This window comes from Octodon degus, unplaced genomic scaffold (assembly GCF_000260255.1).
Source record: "Octodon degus isolate 3935 unplaced genomic scaffold, OctDeg1.0 scaffold00199, whole genome shotgun sequence".
Taxonomy (NCBI): Eukaryota; Metazoa; Chordata; class Mammalia; order Rodentia; family Octodontidae; genus Octodon; species Octodon degus.
The window spans coordinates 688,376-699,686 of record NW_004524775.1 but is presented as its reverse complement, the minus strand read 5'-3'; positions in this window follow the sequence as shown (position 1 = coordinate 699,686).

Here is an 11,311-nt window from a genome sequence, read left to right as displayed (position 1 = left end):
CTCCTCCTCCTCCTCCTTCTCCTCCTCTTCCCCCTTCTCTTTCTCCTTCCTCTTCCTCTCCTTCTCCTTCTCCTCCTCCTTCCTCTCCTTCTCCTTCTTCCTCTTCTCTTCCTCTTCTTCTTCCTCTTCTTCTTGTGAACTCCAAATGGCTTGGGTGGCTCCACTCTATGGCGCTGCTGGTGGTTGTAGCTCTAACTCTCTAGATCTCCTTCCATTTGAAAAGGTCTGATCTCCCTGCTTCTTATTATCTATCTTTTACTTTGATCTTTAAATTATTTATACTTTGGGTTTTCTGTGTGAGAGAAACAAGGCAGTGTTTAAGCTTGTGTGTCTGATTTATTTCATTTAATCTTGCAATCTCAAGGCACACCCAAGCCCCTACAAATGACTCAAGTGTATCCTTTATAGTAGAGAGTACTCTGCTGTATCAAGGTCACATTTTTCTTTATCCAGTCAACTGTTGCTGGATGTGTAGCCTTCTCTCAAGAGAAGCACTAATTGCAAGGGGCTGAATCTGAGATGATATCAAGAATGACTGACTGTACTAGCATTTGTCTTGCTTGCTTCTTCTTTGCTGAGACAAAATACCTAACACCCAAAGTTACCGGAAGAAACTTTTATCTCACTCACATGCTATAGAGCTGTAGCCCACCATCAGCTGGTTGCAAGGCACAGTGGAATGGCAGACTAGCAGTGAAAAAGAGAGATAATTCTTCACACTGGGCAGGAAGTAGCAAAGCAAGCTAGGGACACAACAGGCCTCTTTCTGTCCCTTGTATTGCATCCAGGCTATCGAGACTGCAGCAGCTGCAATCCAATCAGTGGACTGATTTAGTCATCACCCCCTTTTCTTCCTAGCACCCTTAATCCTAGGGTCACACAATGAATCAGTCACACAGTCTAGATTCAGCTACCTCTGACAAAGCCACTTATGACAGCCTGAGGCTTTGGGAGATGACTAGACATAAGCCATAATATTTTACCCCTTGGCCCCAAAGACTCATGCACATTACTTTACACAAAAGGCATTTAGTCCACCTCCAGGAGTTACCTAAGTCACATCAGTTTCACCACTGCTCCAAACCTTCCCTAACTTCTCCTTCCCACTGCTGAAAAGCCCAAATTCCAAGTCTTCTCTGGGATTTCAGGCAAACTCTTAGCTGAAATCTCCTGTATAAATGAAAAGAAACTTAAACACTCCTTCAACATGCAATGGCATGAGAGATGCACATTATTATTCAAAAGGTAAACACAAGGGAATGCAAAGAAAGGGAACCAAAGCAAGTCCAAACTCCAGCAGAGCAAACATTAAGTCCTGTAGTTCCATGTGAAGCTGGCAAGACAAGAGCTCCAAAGGGCTTGGGTGCCACTCTGTGGCACTGCTGGTGTTGTAGCCCCCATGGCTTCCCTCTTGGGCTGGCTCCACTCCCTCCTTGCAGTTTTCCTCTGAGGATCCACAGTCCTGGCTTCTGCAATCATCTGGAGTCTCCGCTGCACCTTTGGCTTCACACAGCCTCCCACACTGCTCTCTCAGGGGCACACTCTCTGGCTTCCCAGGTATCTTCTGAAACTTCAGTAGAAGCTTTCCTGATCCCTCAAGTCTTGCATTCTGCATGTGACTAACACAAGCACCACATGGTGATGCCATGGTCTGCCACCAGCTGGAGCAGCCACTGGGCTTCTTCCCTCTTGGCTGTGGGGGTTGAATGTCTATTGACTAAATCTCAATCTCTAAGAGCAATCTTCCTAGGCTGTCACCATTCTGAAACATGATACTCTGGAGCTTTCTTCTCGAAATGAATTCTTTCATCTTTCCAACTCTGAGGACATAAAGGCTGGAGTCCTGCTGGTTCTTGTGATGGCTATCTTTTATGCTATCTTCTTCTGAAATACTTGGCTGTCTGCCTCAGGTTCTTTTCTCCCATTATTGAGACAAAATACCAACTACCCAAAATTAAGAAAGGACAGGTTTATTTAGCTCACAGTTAGTGGAGGCTTCAGTGCATGCTCTGCTGGCTCCAAGGCAGACGGCAGCAGTTCATGGCCGGAGCTCCTCCAAAGAAGTGGCAGCAGCTCCTGGGAAGATCCGAGCTCCTCCAAGGAAGTGGTGCCCAGAAGCCCTCCTCCATCCCTTTATATAACCTTTAAGGGCTGAGTCACTCTAGGATGGGCCCTTCCCACGCTAGGGCAGGACCTCCATGCCCTACGGTGTGGAGTTCTTGAGCCAATCCAGGTGAGCTTCTGAACCCTTGAGTTGACACAATGTATGTGGACAGTCACCACACTGTCCCTTGATAGTTTTTTCAGAGACCAATTTCTTCTCTGTTCCATGTTTGTAGGGTGAAACATTACTGAAACTTACTTTCTGGCCAACTCACAGCCCTATAAATCATCCCGCTGGGCTCTTTGCTCTCCATTCGCAACATGAATCTGGCTGAAAACCCAACAGTAGCCATGCCACCACCTCAACATTAGACTGCTTTGAAACTTCTTCTGCCAGATTAATTAGTCTGCTGCCCTTTATCTCAATCTGGGCATGAGCAAAATGCAGACAAACTTTCTGCCAAGCCATAACACACTCTTCTGGTGTCCAACAGTCAGTGCAGTCCTTCCCAGCAGAAGCCACCCAGCCTGGTCCTTAGTGGAACAATTTCTAGCAGTATTCTGTTGTCTTCTGAGTTCTGAAAAGAATCTTCCATCTAGTACAGCCCAAGACATTCCTGGGCTACCTTTCCAGCTAGCATCTCCAGCCCTGTCCTAACTTCTCCTTCCCCGAAGCCAGCTCCAAAAGCTCCTAAACCACAAGCTCAAGGTTCACTCACAGCAACAAATCTACTTCTCTGATGACAAATTCTGTCTAGTCACATTTCTTGTTGTTGAGACAAAATACCCAATACTTAAAGTTAAAGGTAGATTTATTTAACACAGTTCGTAAAAGTTTAGTCCACAATCAGCTGGTTCCAAGGCAAGGTGGCATGACAGATTGACATCAGAGAAAAGATACAGTTCATATCAGGCAGAAGATAACAAAGCAAGATAGGAACAGGCTTCTTTCTATGCATATGTTGCATCCAGGCTACTCATAGTAGTGTAGTACCAAATTAACCAGTGCACTGATGTAGTAATCACCGACCCTCAATCTTGGCCCCTTGAATCCTAGGTTTGCGTCATGATTGAATCGTACACTCTAGATTTAGTTATCTCTGAAAAGGCCCCACCTATGACTGTGAGGCTTCGTGGGGACATCTAGACACAAGTCACTGCAGTATTACTATTATTTATTATTCTCACTAGAGAAATGAAGTACGCTTAAAAATAATAGCATTTTTTTTTATTCTTAAGCATAAAGCCCTAGCAATCTAGCTAGAAGGGAGATAAACATATATTTTGTGATCAAGTAATAGGAAAAACAATCCCAAATCTTCAGAAGATGGAGAATAATCTCACTTTTTAGAAGAATTATGTAAAGAAAAGTTAAGGTTCTAATATTCACTAAACATACTTTTACTTTATAGATTAATGTTCATTGAAGTGTCTACTTGACATTGTTAAAACAATTTTGTTCTATTTTTTATTTTCTATATTCATCCACACATGCTAAAAGTGTAGTCATATAGAACTAAAAGCTATATACTCCACAAAAAAATGTGGCATGTGGTTTACCCTTGTAACATTAAAAAAAATCCAAGGAACAATATTGGATATAATACATAATCAGGTCTTTTATGCAGCAAAGAAGACTGTATAAATCATTATTTTTTCCCAAGCTCAAAAATTTGTGTAATCAAAACAGAGTTGTTTTGGTATAGGACTTATTTTGAGTTATATATACAAATCTTAAGTTCTGATTTAGATAATAAAAACTAAAGTTAACAACAGTGCGTTGCTCAAGGAGTGATACCACAGTTCAAGCCAGAGAAGGACCGCATCAACTTGCCCCTCCTTCTGCTATACATAGATAAATCCATTTTTCACTGAAAAAGGCAGTGAGATATGAGGATGCATCAAAGCATCAAAGCTGAAGTTGAATACGTGTTTCTGAGCCATGGAAAAGATTCCACTGTGTACGGGACTGAGTTTGCTTCAAGGTGAAGATGTAGACTTGTAACTGATAAGTGTCTTCCTCTCCTGTCTCTAATTTTCCAAGATGTGTTTAACTTATAGGTTAATTAAATCTGTAAGTGCTGCAGGTTTTTTATCATTCAACCAATTTTAATGAGGAATATGAAGTATAGAAAGGGAGAAAGTCGTGTGTGTGTGTGTGTGTGTGTGTGTGTGTGTGTGTGTTTTCATGGATGTAGGGTAGAAAAACTGGAGAAATGAATCTACCCTAAATATAAAGGATCCCATAAACCACATGTGTGTAAAAGAATGAATTGCGTATATCCAAGTGTTTTCCTTGAAATTCTGTAACACTGTAGTTAACCATTGAAAATGTCCAGTGTGGTAGGAGATGTGTTTCACTCTGTTCATACATTCTTTTAGTACTATACCCATTGTCCAAAGACACAAAGCAAACAGTCTGTGCTCTGGGGACACGCAGCTTACATAGGCTAACTTTCCAGATATAGATCAATACATTTTGAGGCACAAGAAAGAAAGAAGGAGACTCCACTTCCCCCAACACTTCATTCTCCTCTGTGGTTATCACGCTGCTGTATTCTAGGTGATGATGATTGTGTTTAGCTTAGAAAGAACATGACCCTCACCTCCTGAAAGCTAAGATGCAGAGCAACACAGGCAGGGGTGTGGCCTCAGTACTTCATCCCAGCCACACCCCTAATGACCTCTCTTTCTCTAGCTAGGCCCCTCCTCTTAAAGGTTGCACCACCTCCCAATAGTGCCTCGGCTGCTATGGAAGCCTTTATTTAGTGTGAGCCTTTGGGAGATATTTGAAATCCACACTAAAGCCACACCTTTGGTTCTATTTCTAGCACATGTCTAGATGCATGCCTTCTCGGGCCTTCTTTAGCCTTCTATGAAGTTCAATAGTGTTGGTAAAACTTGCCACTTGAAACTCAGGTTTCCTCAAGGAGGTTCGATCCCTGGCACCACAAGCTTCACAGGCCCCACCCCCATGCACACTGAGCCAGCAACCAAGTCCAGGCATGGTGGCACACACCTGTAATCCCTGTACTGGGGAAGCTGAAAACAGGTGGATCTCGAATCTGAGTTGCATAGTGAGACCCTGCACAAAATACATTTTTGTTTTAATTTTAAAAAATAAAATAAAAACATGCCACTTGGAACCTGAAACAACTAGAAAACAAGCCCACTCTCTCATGCACCCATACAGTACTTATCAAGACCCAGAAGCTGGTACAGACTCTCTGGAGACTGCGGAGGGAGGACTTGCTGGGGGAGGTCCAGACACCAGGTTGTGTCAGCCACGTGACCTACACCTCTGCAGCTGACACGCCTTGGAAGCAAATGAGATGACTTTTTTCATATTCACAAATAAACAGGATGGCCACTTTCTTCAGGCAGACTTACACTGTTCTGGAAGTAAAATGTTTCTGTCCCAGGAGCCTTCAAGCTGGAATCCTCTCCAAGCCCAGGTGTGCTGGATACGATGGTTCCCTGAGACAAATTCCCACCTGAGGGGCTGACGTTACACTTCCTATTCAGAGCAGGAGACAAATTCTAACATAGCTCCCAACATCCCATGGCTTTCTTGGCAAAGCTGATGTATTTAGTGTTGTTCAAAAAAAAAAATGCTGAAACTCCATTTAGAACTTAGCCTATTTTCTCTTGAGAGACCATACAATGCCAAACACAATTTTTGATTCTATAATTGTTCACATGCTATTTTGGGTCCTCTTGCTTGAAACAAGGATTCATTTTATCTTATTTTGCTCTAGTACCTCTCTCATTCTTGATGTTCAGATCCTTCTGAAGCTGTTTATATTGTTTGTCCCAATTTAATGCTGGGGAGAAGAGACTGATGGCAAACAGAAAATTATGGAGATGAATCTCTTCTTGGGGATGGATTTAGAAGAGGTAGCCATTGGAACAACCTTACACAAGAAAAGAAAGGGCAGTAAATGACACAAACATTAGCAGTAAATTAACAGCAAACAAGGTACAAAGGGACAAATAGAGATAATAAATAAAAGAGCTGGTTTAGAATAATCTTGGGAGAGTTCTACAAACACACTGTGCAGGTTATCAAAGCCAGTGTGGGGTCTGAAGATGAGCAGAGAGTCTGAGCAGAGGCCAGTGCTCTGGTGAAGTGACCCTAGGGCCTGCGTGGCCCCCTAGTGCTGTGTTCCGCCACGGGTTGCAGGCAGAAGCCCCTGCTTCACTGGTTCGTGCACCCCGTGGAGCCAGGGCCCAGCCTCATGCATATCCCTGGACAGATGGTTTGTCCATTCTTAAAATCACATAAATCAAGAGCTTCCTGATATATTGAAACATTGTTTGGGGAAAATGTTAATTCCAAAGATGCAAGTAGGCACTTATTCACACACGTTGTACCATAGACCAAAACCTTTACTTCGAGTATGAGTCATTCTCTGATTTTCTTAGATTAACCACACTTGTGACAGCTCATTTCTGATTACCAATCTGGGATTTCTTACAGGAAGTGAGAATTTTGAACATTTCTGCAAAGCCGGATGAGTGCAGAGTCTTTCCAGGCTCTTCTACATTTCCTGCCTTGACCTGGCCCTCGTCCATTCGGTTGTCTTATCCAGGGATTCAAAAACATTCAACCAATTTTTCACAGAAATGACTCTGTTGGCACATGGCTTTTCCAAAGCTTGTATCAGGTTTCCTTGGAGACTGTAGACGATGTCACAAAGCAACCAATATCCAACAATACCAGGAATGGATTTCTTTCTTTTTTCTTTTCTTTTTTTTTTTTTTTTTTTTTTTTCATTTACACAATCTTAAAACCCCTTTAAGTTTGGGACAAGAACAGTACATTTTTATGCTATCCAAGCATGTGTGTCTGTGATGCACAAGGATCACACTCATCCTGGTGTACGCACACACCACATTGTGTTTGTACTCTGATGTGGTGAATGAACCCACACAGGGGTTCGTTCAGTTAACTTAGCAGCACAGCTGCCCCTAAGCGGACTCTGACTTTTTAGGCTCATTTCTTGTGGAAGAGCACTGTTGCCCAGAGGAGGGACACAGTTGCCACATGCTCGGCAAGTGCCACAGCCAGACCAAGGACAGCAGGACACGGCCGGCCCCACTCTGGCCCCACCAGCAGAGGCGGCACCCACACCCAGCCCTCACCATGCACTGTCCCTGTAGCAGCATCCGTGTGCTCAAATATGTAGCCCACCTGCCCGCCTCTGCCTCTTGGGGCCCCGAATTTCCCACTTTTGCTACCATGAAGCACCCCTAGCTGGTGCCTTCTTGCTGTAAACCCTGAACATGTGCTTACTGGGTTAAACTTAGAAGCTTTCTGTGCCAAGATCCCAGCCCTTCGGCCCAGCCTCTGCCCACACTTTCAGGCTTCTGTTGCTTCTTGGGTCCTGTGAGGACAGAGGATGGAGACTAAGGAATGGTTTGCAGTCAAAGAAGGTTGGGTACCTTGCATCTGCGAGCTTCACAAGTGACATCAGGACTGTCTGAAGTAGTAGTACCTGGGTGTGAGACCTGTCCAGGGTGTGCAGTGACTCTGTGGACAAGGGACCCTCATCCTGCCTGTGGTGCACAGCAATCAAACCGTATTGAAGTTTCTATCGATTTTCACTTACCCCTGAAAGTAAATTTGGGAAGTAAATGAAGACATCAGTGTCACTTGAAGTCAGGGACTTGTACAGCCTTCCACTTGTAGGCTGCTTTCAGATGACCCCAACCAAACAGAGCGCGCCACCCGCCTCAGGGATGCAGAAGCCAGGCTTCTGCCGTGTGTCATTTTTTAAGTGGCCTCGCCAGTTGGAGCGAACCAGTGTGCTCTTTCTACTTTCTGTTTTATTTTACCTTGACTCTCATTTTATTAAAAATATGATATAGAAGATATAGCCGTTAACTTAATTAAGTTTCCTTATATCTGAGGAAGTTCACCGAGTGCTCGAGAAAATCGAGGCGTTATCACAGCTAAACAGATGTGGAGTTTCACTCTTCCGTATGCACCATCAGAAGGGCGTATTATACATAACCACTGCTTCTTTGTAAACAGTATCTCCCTGGTATGTCTCATAAGCCTTTATCTCTTCCCTCCTTCCCTACCGGGTAATAAAGAATAGGTTCTGCTCTGGCCGTGAGCTCCGTAAGGTCTGCACATGTGAGACAGGACTCTGAATGTCACATTTCTGTCTTTCCGCAGCCCCTCGTCTTCCCACTCAGTCTACCACTGCTGCTTTGGCACTAATCGGTACTCATAAATTCCTAATAAACTTAATCTATCCTCTTTCTTCATAGGACCCACTTTTTATTAGTATCCCAAGGAGAAGAAACTGGGAACTAAAATACTGAAACTAAAACCCAGTTCGCGCCACCACCCCTTCTCCTGCTGAGCATCAGCGAGCGCCGCTGAACCCACCCTTCTCCTGCACACCGTGTCCGGGTCCCGGCCCTTCTCCGAGCACGCACTATTTCCTCCTTGCCAGGACTCGCGTGGACGCGTTCATTTCCCGTCTCCCACTGCCAGTGAGCCCTCAACTGGGCAGCGCACATTCACTGTAGAAACGCCAGGCTCCCCCCATAAGAGCCTGCCTGCTTTGGGACCCTTGTCTTGGCTAACGATCCCAAGGTAGCCCAGTATCTGTGGAAGCGACGCAGGACAAAGCACCAAGTCTGAAGCTGCAGTGGTGTAGCGCTGGCCAATGACCAACCACAGCACCCCTTAAATCGCCTTTAGGTGACTGATAGCTCCTAACACAATGCAGATCGGAAATAAATAGATATCATACTCACCGTTTAGGGAATAATGACAAGAAAAAAAGTCTATGTGGTTGTAAGGTAGACACAATTTTGTTTATCATTTTGTGTGTGCAGTTGGTTGAACCCAAACACAAAAAACCTGAGAGGAGTCCATGGATGCCGGTGCCATGGCCGGAGAGACCAGGGTACCCGAGTGGGGCCAAGCACCATGCACCCTGCTCTGACTCCTCCCCTGATCCCCTCAGATGGCCAGAGCTCGCCTGGCTTCCTCCACTGACCCCCATGCTGTGCTCAAAACCAAGGCTGCCTGCGGCTTCCCCGCACCCTAACATCTTCCCCATCCCACGCCCCTTCACCTGGCCACAGGGGGACAGGGTTCTTCGCTCCAACCCTGTGTTGACTGTTGCTCCTCTATCATGCTTGTCCCTTGTAGGAAAGTTGTCCTGCTCTTTCTGTCTCCGTCCCTCTCCTCCCAACCCCTGCTCCCCTCACCCCCTTGTCTCTCCCATCCTCTCTTCTCCCCACCGTCCAGCCTTCTATACCCAGCTTAACAGTTTCCTGTGTCAGCTGTTCTCTGAGGAGTTCATGAGTGCCCAGTAGTAAGCGTGTGCACGGCTTTGCTCTGGTGTCTGTAACACGCTGTCCGTGCGGGCCAGGAGAGCATTTGTTGGTGGGCACGGGAGGCTTTCTTTTCACCAGGATGAGCTCACCCCACCGCTCACCAGGGGCAGCATGGGACTATCAAACGAGTGGACAAAATTCATAAAAACAATGAATGAATGAATGGGCAATACTTATAGACAACTGTCGTTACAGGAAAGCTGACTTGGGAGTTACTTTTCGGTGTGTGTCACACTCAGTCTTTCTACCATGGCTTTCTGTGTCCTCAACAGGAAGCCACTGCGGGGGGACATGAACTGGGGCCCCACCCTGTGGCAGGCAGCTGACACATGCCAGCTGGGTGAATGACACATGATTATTAAAAATTTGACACAAAAGAGATTAAAGAAATCATCAATCAAGCACCTGTAAACAATGGACAGTCTAATCCAATGCATAGTTTCATAGAAAAAATAAAATAAAATTCCTAACCCCTACCACAAACCTGCATTTTTTTTCATGATAGGCAAGTTCTCTGCCACAGAGCTACAACCCCAACTTCTTCACAAATATTATATTCTTAACAACCTCAGTTTCATGACATCCGAGCTCCATTTCACAAACTAATATTTAAGAGACAGTACTGTGTGCTCAGGAATATTTCCCAGATGATGGATCAACCACTGAAAAAAATATCCACGGAAGGAAGCTCACTTTTGGTGTTTACGAGATGGCATTTGATCAACAGAAGGAAGAGCAGAGGAGGCACTTCCGGTAGGACAAACCTTCTCGTAAGGATGTACTGGAAGAAAGAAGTGCTGGTGTTACAGCTTAGGTACCATACCCCACCACCCCAGCTACTGCAGTGTGGGCCCCTGCTGTTGGCAGGTGGAGCTCAGGAAGGAGAAGGTCACTGGACACCTGGCCAGGAAGGCTTCTGTCCCTCCCTCGGCCCACCCTTCAGGGTCTTTGCTTCAAGTCTGCCCAGTCCAGAGCAACAGCCCATGCCCCTTGGCCAGGCAGTTTCTGCTTTGAAGCTGGCAACCTGGGACTGAAACATGAGATAAAATGAACTTTAGGTGCTGGTGTCCAGGATTTTGTCCCATCAACAAGGAAGGCAAGCAAGACAAGGGGGTGTGAAAGGACCACAGGTAGACAATGCGGGTATGGTTGGAACTACTGAGTTGGAGCTCTTCTTTCTTGGACAAGCAAGGTAATTAATGATGCTTAAGCAGCGAGGAGGTGAAGATGATGTTTCTTAGGGGGTTTTCAAGCTGTGTGTTGTGAATACCACTGTAGAAAGCACTTAAGCAGAGATACCAACAAAAATCTGATTTCAAATAAGACTTGAGGAATGGCTGCCAGATCAGAGAGGCAACCGTGACTGGATGACTTAGGAGATTGAGCAAGGGAGGCATCTAGAGAGCTGGTGGTCATGGCCCTGAATCTGCAAGGGAGGACCCCAGGGTCGCTGGGTCAGGATGAGTCTGCAGCTGACCAGGGTCTCTTCTAGAGGGAGCCAGGGAGGGGAAAGGGCAAGTCTGGCTCGTGGTTGTCTTGGGTCTAAGGAGGAAGCACAGCAGCAAGGACTGGAGCTTTCAGGAGAAGAGCATGCTGGGAAGCCAAATTTTGAAGCAAGTTGGCATAAGCAGTAGCTAAGGCTGGGAGGCAGCTGGTCTGAGGTTCCTGTAGGAAGGTGCAGAGAGGGGGGTAGACCATCAAAGAGAGCAGTGAAGAGGGGAGAGGAGGCACAGAAGAATGCGCAGAATGCAGGGCCAGCAAGGTAGCTCAGTCCACTGAGCTCCTGCTTAGGCAAGCACAGGGACTGGGTTCAATCCCTGGCACCACATGCTGTGCTGGCCCCCAC